This window comes from Stegodyphus dumicola, chromosome 6 (assembly GCF_044657685.1).
Source record: "Stegodyphus dumicola isolate Sdum_Otavi_A_Nest chromosome 6, ASM4465768v1".
Taxonomy (NCBI): Eukaryota; Metazoa; Arthropoda; class Arachnida; order Araneae; family Eresidae; genus Stegodyphus; species Stegodyphus dumicola.
Window position 1 is genome coordinate 156175078 of NC_140773.1, and position 9495 is coordinate 156184572.

Below are 9495 nucleotides of genomic sequence, written 5' to 3' on the forward strand. Positions count from 1 at the left end.
CTGCCTAAGGGGAGGGATGTCTTCGTGGAGGACTTTCTAAGGGAAACTGGCTCGTATACACGTTACACGTGGGGAAAACACGAAAACACCCATGCAGCCAGCCCGTTCGCGGGATTCGAACCTCGGATCGCACTACCAGGGTTCAGCGACTTTACCGCTCGGCCGCTGGTGGGCCGAAGACACGCTAGGAAAGCGGGAGAAATACCTTATATTACTTCTCTTTTTTAAGGGGATCCAATCACTAAATCCTGGGTGTGGATATACCTCATCCAACACCTTTTTAGTTCGGGCGCCACTGTAGAGACATTAGGATTTTTTTGGGAAGCCGTAGAGATGAAAAATTAGCAACCGCCTTCGCCGTGAATCGAACCATGGGCCTCTGAAATACCGGCCCAGCGTGCAGAACTATTACACCACGAAGGCACGCTAGGAAAGCGGGAGAAATACCTCATAAGGACAAATTTTTTCCTCTAATTACAGGACAGAAAATGTTTTTCAATCGCGCGATCTGTTATTGATATTGAATTACAGTCGTGCGATAATTTCGCAGTAAAGATACATCTCTGATGACTATCCAAGATTCTAGAAACTTTGGTCTTATATAGAGATGGTCGTCTTATAGAAATAATGCTTAATATCAATATTTATTTATAATCTCAGATCTATTGATCACTTTCAGAAGTGGTCGTTTGAGAGGCGATATTCTATATATTTATTTACTGATACTCTCAGATTCCAAAATTTGTTTATATTCTCAGAAATATTGGATGGAAGGTGGTCGTCCCATACATGCAAAATTTTACATTTCATTCAAAATGAATTCGGCATTATTTAACTATTTCCCTATTAATTAATTAATTAGATAAAGAAAAAATTAGGAAATAGTACTGTTTATTACGGAATAATGTAGGAAGTTCTACAGAATTATATTCTTTCGCGTCATTGCACATTGTATCCGGCAAACTACTAGTTCCTCGTATTCTTCCGCAAATCTGTAAACATCTGTCTGATTCAAGGAGGTTAGACCCAAAGCTGTATATATTTGAAACGAAGTCCAAAATGGCTGCGCCGTGAGGTTAACTTGCATGGATATTTTTTGTTGCATGAAAGGTAAGTTCAGTTGCAATACTTGTATGTTTACTTTTTTTGCTTTTCGAATTTATGTCATTTTGACAGTTAAATGTTTCACAGCTTTATGAATTGTTACCATTCTGTCGTGAATTACGAGTATCTCAATGGCTGGCTGTCTTTTCAAATATCTAATTTGCCCTGCTATCCAAATGTTTATGACTGAATTTTTTTTAGTCTGGTTTATGCATTCAGTTTCAAAATAATATGTGTGATCAGATTACTTATTATTTTATTGCAGCAATAAATTTATGTTAAATAGTTTGAACAATTGTATAAAAATAAGAGTTTGCATTGTTTTGTCCAAAATATGTATGGTTGAAACATTATGTTAATCTAGTTTGTAATTCAAGTTTTTTTGGGGGTACTGTTCTGTTATTAGGACCAGAATCGGAAATGTATGAACCTGTGTTCGTAAGTATGTGCATAGATGTGTATATGTAGACACACAAACATACAAATATACAAGCATACATAAATACAATTCTGAACCCGGCCCTGATAACAGAACAGTACCTTTTTTTAATCTATTTTGAATATTTTATAAAAGGATTAAGCATTTTTCAAACTGCATATCATTTTAAGATTCGACTTGCAGGAAGACAAAATATGGTCATTCAATCAAATGCTTATGATTGCTTTTAACGTTTTCTCATAAATATTGTTTGCATTTTTATTGTATTTTAGATACTTTAGTTATGTAAAGTGAACATGAGAATATTAGGAAAGCTGAAGAATATGAATAGCTACCATAATACATGTATTTTTTCATCGAGCCCATTGTTTTAGAAACCAATGCACCATTATTATATGCTGGTTTATTTTATAGTTATATGCAGTTTAATTTTATGTTCATGTTACTGTAGTATTGTCATTATAATAAAAGTATTGATAATTTTTGTTGAATCTTGCAAGTTGCCTAACATTCAGAATTATTACTACCGAATTTTACTGATAGGTTTTTTCGAGTTGACATAATCTGTCTGATAAATAAAATAAACTGGTGTTTAAATTATATGCATTTCTCTTAATGTTTCATTGAAAGTGAGATGGAAATATAAATGCTATCCAGAAAAGTCAATTCTTTTTGCCTGAAATAACAAACTGTACTAAATGATTAATGTTTATATCATTTTAGAATTGTCAATATTAAAGTTTCTCCTGCTTCTCTTCTTTGATTTTGAAATAATTTATAATAAAATAATATATGCATAAGTGTAATTAATGTAAAGCGTCATTCAATAATATAATTTATTTTTACTGATATTTTTATATTTCTTATCTGGGTTTTCTTTTGGTGTTAGAAGGAGGAAAAGACTGTAATGTTTTAATTAAGGAAATAATTAAGACATTACAGTCTTTTAAATAACACAGTTACAGTAATGTTTATTGAAGCAATCAATACTGTGTGATTGCCAGTGATTGAATAATGTTAAAATGCATTGTTCATAAGGAAATTTGCTTATCTTTGTGTTATAGATTTTATTTTGACACAAGCTGAAATTTGAATTATTGGAAGCACTTTGAAAACCTGAATTATTTCCTGAATCATTAATCAGGCCAATATATAACATACAAATTTTGATACAAAATTATTTCTTTGAGCATATTATAAGGAGCTCATTTAATTTTATTATTTGTACAAATTTTAGACAAAAGGAGCATGTAACAGTTAAAGATTTATTGAAGCCTACTTGTTACTTGTGGTAACAAAGAAGTGTGAAAGATATTGCCACATTAGCGAACATGACGATCATTGATGCTTAGTTTAGTAATTTAATAATATATTGAGAAATGCTGGGAACTTTCAGAAGTAGACATTTCGGAAATGATGGGCTTAATAAGAAATTTACATGGTTTTATTATTTATTCTTTAGTTAAGAATGGATTTTAGATGTTCATGTGAAAGAATTCTGTTTAATTATATGTGAAAGAATTGTTAAAGTTTGGCATTTAAAAAAAAATGAATTAATAATATGCAATTATCTTTTTATTATACATATATTACCATATATTTCTAATGCGCTATGTAAATGTCAGTGCTAAACAATTGAGATACTGTTGTCAGGGCAATCTTTTCTTATACATGAAAAATTCTGATACTTTCTTATCATCTGCCCTCACAGCTTCAACTTATGCTAAAACAGCAAGAGTATGCACACAATAATAGCAAACTATGAATATGCATACCACACACATGTATTTACATGCTTTATATTTAATCTTTATTTCTGAATAGTATTCCATTGGATGAAAAATATGTGAATATTGACCCAATGTATATATTTTTGTGTGTGTGCATCCTAAAATTTCTTGTTTCTTATAAAGTGCTTATTTGAATTACTACTTGTGAACAGAGCAGTAGATATGAACCATAAACTAACCATTTTCCCAATTTTCACAGCTTTGCAGATAGTCAGAAAGCACTAAAATTTGTAATAATGTTAAGTTTAAATGATGTTCTATACTTTTGTGTTAATTTTTCTATTCTATTAATTCTATTACTGTGTTATCAAACTTTCTGCAGGAATTTCAACTGGTTAAGATGTTATTACCATGTGGAGAAGAATTTGGTTTTCAAGCTAGAAAAAATTGCAACTGAAGGATTTTGTAGAAGGTCAGTCAAACTGGTTTTAGTTAATTGTAATTTAATTTTGGGTGAAGAATTCTCAAATTTATTTATCATAAGTGTCTAAAGGTCTTCTAAATTAAATTCTGCTTGTTTTTGAAATTTTTCATGACATTCATTCTTTGATTATTATTTTTTTTTTAATTTACTAACTTATATCCAGGCACATAATGTTGCATTTAATGCCATACCTTAACTATTGTAAAATGTTAAAATAATACATTTCACTTAAAAATGTGGTTGTGACAGTAAATTTTCTGTTACATTTAATCATATCTATAAACATTGGTATACATCATTTCTCAATAATCTGTATATTATTTTGTGCATTTCTTTTACATCCAAGATCTGGCATATGACTTGCTTTTCAAACTGATAACATGGTGTAATAATGTAATCTAATGGTTAAAGTTTACTATGGAACGGGCCAAATTTAATAAATTATTCTTTGATAGAAATTTATTCATGTGTTCAGTGTGTCTCATCTCTTTAAATTGCTAAAGTAAATTTTATGTACTTGCATTTAGGAATTTTGACTGTATCAGAGTAATTTTGTTTCAGTTATTATAACATACAAGGGAAAAAATTCATTCATAGCTCCGTAATTAAAATTAGTTAATTAAAGTCCTTAATAAAGAAGGACGTTTTGTTGTTTTTAATTTCGATAGAGTTTAATTCAAAAATATGCCACATTAAGGGTTACTTTTTAACCTAATTTAAAATTTTCATTACTTTATCATGTCCAATAATTGTTATTTTAACTCCGATATTGTAATATCAAAATATCTTACTTTTTGATAGGTAATCCAAATGTAAAACAAGAAAAGAAAAAATAAAATCTAGAAGTATATTTATTTCATACCTCTAACAAATAAAAACAACACAAGCACTTTTTACTGTCTATCTGCATAGTGTGGCATGTCCCGTAAGACTGAGATTTGTATGGTCAAATCCATGTTTCAGTTAAAGGAAAATGCATGCACAATCTTCTGATTTTCCTCTTCGATTAAGGATTCTGTATATACTAGCATAAGAAATATATTAGTTAATGCAGTGTTATACATCAATATTTATAGACAGTTATTGTGGCTATGTTTATTATAATTTTGTTCACTGTAATGGCTGGAGTGCCTAAACCATCATGCTGTGTAAACAAAACTCAAATCTTCATCTCTGCAAACTGCTCCACTAGTGTTTAAACCACTGAAATGGTGATTATGGCAGAACATCTTTGGTAAAAATTTACTCTACTGTAACCCTTGGCGAATCGTTCCTTTTTTTTATATCAAGATCGTCACCTGAGAAGATCGGCACCAATTTCAAGGTGGCCACTACACAAAACCAAAATAAGAAGTCAAAGACATACACAAACTCTGTGTCCATGTACACATCGACCTATTAAAACTGAGAACTGCACAAACTGGGCATTGTGCACTGCCTTAACTTTGTCGTGTACACATTGATCTATTTTCACTTTAAGAAAATCAGAAAGTTAAAAATATCATAGTTACCAGAAAAAATTCGCCACTGTCTTAACACACAGACAACCAAAAATACACAAACAGAGAGGAATAAGTTACCAAAAATACATATTTCCTAACATAAGAACATTAAACAACAAATCTTCTAACAAAAATTAACACACAGAGACAAAAAAATAAATGAAACGTCATTTTTTTTAACATACCTTTTTTTTCACATGCATATGTTTAGGCTTCCCACCACCATCCTCCAGGTAAGCAATTCAATTAAATTTTATTCAATTCTCTTAGTCACCTCAGACATACTCAAACGATGGTACCCACACCAAAATAATAAATAGCATGTTCAAAATACGAGACCATACCACTTCTGTGCAACCAAACACAGCAATTGAAAAGAATGGTAAGAACCAAAAACCTGGGACTGTACAAAAGGTTTACTATTAAAAAAAGTAGCACAAAACTAAATTTATCACAGCACGTTGGCAATATTTGCAGAAATAACTCCTTTTTATTGACAAAAAAAAAGTTTTTTTTTTTTTTCCCGAAGGCTACTTTCGCCAACATTATCAACATTAGGGTTACCGAAAAACTTATTTGACGCAATGGGCTTCCACATTTCACAAACAACCAATACCACTTCGCAATTTTTTTTCAGACAGAAACCAAGGTGTACCATACAGTAAAGATTAGCCACATCTTCATTTACTACTGTTACAAGTACTTCTTTGGTAAATTTCTGCGGTTAAATTCAAAAGTTTAAAATTGCATTAACATGATCAGATTGAGAGTCATAGCTAGGGTTTTCAGCGCTCAGGGACAACTGAAGATTTCGCGCCTCCTACTGCTTGCCAAGGATAGAAAACATTTAATTCTAAAATCAGTTTGGTACCCCTTGGATTCTGCACCCGAGGACAGATGCCCCCCCTTGCCCCCCTCTAGCTACGCCCCTGATCAGATTTTATTTTCTGCACGTAGCTAAAAATTACTTATGTGTTGTCAGATAAATGTTACCAGATGCAGTTAATTATTTTTTACTTGCCAATCTCATGAGACAAGTTTTTTTTTGCTCCTGCAAGACTTTACTTTGTGTTGCAAAATAAATTCATTCTCACTCTTTTTGGACTTGCCTACACATTAAATTTAAAATAGTTTTATGAATAGGTAAGATGTGATTATCATAATTTTGTTTCTCTCTTTATCTTGGCAACTTTATATGTTGATTCAGTATCCAGGTTACCTACCAGTGGCTGATTGATAAAACTGCTCATATGTTCAGCTGGTGGTTTGAGTTTATTTTCTGACATAAAAAATTTTAAAAGGCATCCCCCATGTTTATTTTACTATAATCGAAAAATCAAATAATTGCCACTCTGTTTATAGGTACTAAATGTTAAAATATTTTAAATGCTTCCTTTAATTTGCATTCTAATAGTCATTTGTTTAAATTTAATTATGAATTATATTCACATATAGTAATTGTGAGTGTTTTTTTATTTTAGGTGCTGTGAAAGGCAATGACAGAGATCCAATTTATCAAGAGTTCTTATATACATAAGAATACATGTATATAAGATTGTTTTTCATGAATTCAAATAAAATGTGATAAATTGGATTAATAAAAACTATTTTGAATTTTGAAAAGTGTTTTTCCTCTGTTAATCATAATATAGTGCCATAAATTTCTGAATGTGTTTATTTTTCATCCAGATAAATAGCTTTACAAAAATTTGTCATATTAATAGATATTGCATAATTTAGCATTATTATAAATATTTATTATAGCAGATTTAGCTGAACTACTTTTTTAGTCTCTTTGCAGATGAAGTCACAAAGGTAAGTGGTTAGATATTTTTCTGTATTCCCCATTAAGTAATTTTATCTGGTAAATTACCATTACTCATATACTAAAGGTGAAAGAATAAGCTTTCCTTGAAGATACAAAAATATGCAGATATTTCAAAAAATTAGTATACGTAAAAAAGTTCTTAAATTGCCACATATGCGAAACTGAAAATGTTATATATGAAATAGTTCAGAAATATATTTTCACTATTTTTTAACTATAATTCACTGCATTTGTTATATATAATCACAGTTTAAGGTAGCAATGCTTTTCTCACTGTGATTTCTCATGTATTTTGATTCATAAATACACGTACATAAATCCACGTATTTTGATTTCTCTCTTGAGACCGAATAAAAAATGAACTAAACATTCTCGTTGACATTGAGAGTTGAATAAAAGGTCACCTCAAAATAAAATGAATTAATAAATTTATGGAAAATTTTACATTGCATATATTGAGCAGAAAGAGTAAACTGAATATACTTAATGGAATTAATAATTGGTAGAGTTGATAGCAGAGTAAAATGCCTTAATTGCATGGTAAACAGTAGATCTTTTGAAGTTTTTCTATGTTGCGTAAAATGCAGATTTAAATTTTTGATATTGATTGTCATATAAATGGCAATTGCTGTTTTATTTTGCTGTGAAATGAATGGTTAGTAATGAATTCTGGATGAGACAAACTTTAACATGCGCTAGAATTTACAAAGTTTAATTTGATGCTGATTTCAACGGGTAAATTTCATTTTACTGAATTTTGCGTAAAATAATACCAATGAACCATTGCAAATTATTTTCAGAACTTTTTTTTTAATCTAAAAGGGCTATTAGTTTTGAAATGTGACTTCATATCGTCAGTCGTAAACTTGTTTCGCTTTTCATTCAAGTCTTGCCATTTGGCAAAATTTAACATATTTACCTTTAAAATCTAATATATTATTGACTAACAAGCCAAGCTATTTAAAAGCATTACACACAGTTCTTAACAATGCTTTTTTTAATTTTTAATCTGATTGATTTAAAATGCATATAATTCATGATATATCTAATTGAAAACATTTTAATATTTCTACATAATTACATGATATATTTCTTCATTTTTCAAATATATAGAAGATATATAACTTTCTGGTGTCAGTATCTTATAAAATGTTTTGCTATTTCCACTGCCCCATCTGTATTGATAATCTATGCATTCATAAACTTTTAGCCTCTTTGAGTGACTGCTAAAATCTGAGGCCTTTCAGATTTTTTTTTTTAATTGTGTGAGCAGAAAGATAGAATTTTAGAAGAGCTTCTTGAGTTACCTTTTGAATGATATAAAGAATTGTTAACATAATGTCAAATTTTTACAACTAAATATTAAATATATAAAAAAGCCTGCAGCATTCTCATGTTACGAAAACATTTATTTATTCTGAGGCTAGGAATTGATTTAGTTTTAAAAATACAATTTATTCCTTTTAACAATTTCCCAACAGTGTCATCAAAACACTATAAATTCCTTACATGTTTTAAAGAAAGATGATTCATTTATGTAAAGATTATTAAATGGCTAATTTTATTATTCAATTTTTAATACAAATTAACTCAAATTAGAAACTGATTTTGTAAAATAATTTAATTATGAATAATTCAATTTGGGGGCTATTGGATGTTTAAAAATGATCAAAAGATTTTTAATGTCTTAAAAATAAAAGCAAAATTTTCAGTTTTAATATTTTGTATTAATAATTCATTTTAATTTCCTTGCTCAGTTTTAATATATTCACAAATTCAGATTTTAAAAACAAAATAAGTTGTATAAATATTTTTAACATTTCTGATTTTTCCATAGTAACCATAGGAGAACGATTTGAGACTATCTGTGTAAAAAAAAGTAGGTTTTAGATCATCACACCTTCACATACTTTCACTGGAATTTTCCTCTGTATATATACTGGGATGCGACACTAAGCAGTTGAGAGTATGTAGTTAAGAGGTTAAAGGGATATTGTAACTAGTGTTTCAAATCCTGGTAACATCCCATACGCTGTCGGTGGGACGTAGATAGGATGTCCTAAGGATATACTGGGATGTGACATTAAGCGCTCAGGAGGATGAGTTTAGGAGGAAATTGGGATATTACGGGATGTCCTGAGGATGTAGTAAGTAGGACTTTAAATCCTAATAACATCCCATATGCTGTCGATGGGACATAGATAGGATGTTTTTAGGATATAATGGGATGTGCTTAGGAGGTTTGTGGGATGTCCCGAGAATTTAGTAAGTAGGAGTTCATATCCTAATAACATCCCCCACGCTGTCGATGGGACTTGGTTAGGATGTCCTGAGGATATCCCGGGATGTGACATTAAGCACTCGGGAGGAGGTTCGCGGGATATTCCTGGATGTCCTGAGGATATGCG

General features: G+C 30.4%; 1 long non-coding RNA gene across 2 annotated transcripts; it reads left to right on the forward strand.

Moving 5' to 3' along the window:
• The first annotated feature begins 985 nt into the window (after nucleotides 1-985).
• On the forward strand, nucleotides 986-6882 carry LOC146996881 (uncharacterized). Of its 2 annotated transcripts, XR_015041750.1 has the most exons (3): nucleotides 986-1110; nucleotides 3656-3745; nucleotides 6741-6882. It is a non-coding gene; the product is annotated as an uncharacterized LOC146996881 (long non-coding RNA). The 2 variants fall into 2 exon arrangements; XR_015041749.1 differs by lacking the exon at nucleotides 986-1110 and having other exon boundaries at nucleotides 1118-3745.
• Nucleotides 6883-9495: the final 2613 nt, after the last annotated feature.